A 1,677-nucleotide genomic window follows, 5' to 3' on the forward strand; every position below is an offset into this window, starting at 1 on the left:
ACTGCTGCTCTCTTGCTCCAGGGTAGGGCTGTAGGATACTTCTTGGTGGGAAAATTTATGACTGGGAGCCCCATGATGGTGGGGTAGCAGACAGAATGGATTTGCTTTGCTGGTCTGTGTCTCACACCTTGCACAGGCAGCGTCTTGGACACAAGGCGTTTTCTCTGCGTGTGGGGACCTGATCAGTCGTCGGAGGTCGCGCGTGAAATTTGGACCGGTCTGGGTGTCCGTGGCACTGTGGTGCTCAGTGAATTAGTTGTGTGCAGCGAAAGGAGCGAAGTGAAAAGGAGACGGGCCTAGAGTAGATTTAACAGGCAGGGCGTGCTGATTAGCATGTGATTTGATTTGCTAGGCACTACAGTGAACAGCATTAAGTGCAAGATGCAGCGATGGCTCCTGGTAGCACCCTCTCAGCATCGCCCTGCTTCCCGAGCAGCTGTGCTTGACTGTAACAGCAGAGCTGACGGTACTCCTCGGGCAGAAGCTTGAATAACACAAATACTGCCATTGTAAAAGGTTCTGAGGTAGCTGTATCTACAAAACACAGCTCACGCTTTTATCCTGCTGTCCCTTCGCCATTCCCCACTGGCACAGCTGGGACCAGCGCTGCCATGGGTTACTCGGCCATCGTCAGTGGGAGAGAATCATAGAATCACAGAATGGTTTGGGTTGGAAGGGACCTTAAAGATCATCTAGTTCCAACCCCCCTGCCATGGGCAGGGACACCTTCCACTAGACCAGGTTGCTCCAAGCCTCATCCAGCCTGGCCTTGGACACTTCCAGGGATGGGGCATCCACAGCTTCTCTGGGCAACCTGTCCCAGTGCCTCACCACCCTCTCTGGGAAGAATTTCTTCCTGATATCTAATCTAAACCTCCCTGATTTCAGTTTGTACCCATTACCCCTTGTCCTGTCACTACAAGCTCTTGTAAAAAGTCCTCTCCCAGCACCCTTGTAGGCCCCCTTCAGATACTGGAAAGCTGCAATGAGGTCTCCTCGGAGCCTCCTCTTCTCCAGGCTGAACAAGCCCAATTCTTGCAGCCTTTCGTCATAGCAGAGGTGCTCCAGCCCTCTGATCATCTCCATGGCCTCCTCTGGACTCGCTCCAAGAGGTCAATATCCTTCTGATATTGAGGGCTCCACAGCTGGACGCAGCACTCTAGGTGGGGTCTCACCAGAGCAGAGTACAGAGAGGTGGTGCACTAGTCTGAGTTTCCCCACCAGCATTGCGTTTTCCTCCAGGAAACATCATGTCTGTTTTTTCCGTTTGTGCCTTTGATAAAGAAACCAAGTCCTTCATGTTTATTCTTGTGCCGTGGTTGGACCATGGATTGGAGGGAGGCCCTTGGCATCGCAGCCCTGAGCTCAACACAGACTTCTCTCCTGGCTCTCCTGCTTCAGAACAGACTCGCTTTTGACATGCTCCCTGGGCCCCCTCGTGTTGAGCATGACCTTGCGCCACGTCTGCGGTGTTGAAATCAGCCGGACGGTTCCTTGGCACAGCTCGCGCAAGTGGAGGGCGGGCATCCTGGTTGTGCTCATCCCCACAAAAATAGCCACAAACTGGGAGCGTGATACCTCTCATTTCCTCTGGTCCGGTGGGGGTGAGCGCGGGAGGAGCTGGATGGAGGGATGGCATTTGCTGAGGGACCTGGCACGATCGGGAGTACGTTGGAG

The sequence above is a fragment of the Eurypyga helias genome, unplaced genomic scaffold (assembly GCF_000690775.1).
Source record: "Eurypyga helias isolate BGI_N326 unplaced genomic scaffold, ASM69077v1 scaffold22898, whole genome shotgun sequence".
Classification (NCBI taxonomy): Eukaryota; Metazoa; Chordata; class Aves; order Eurypygiformes; family Eurypygidae; genus Eurypyga; species Eurypyga helias.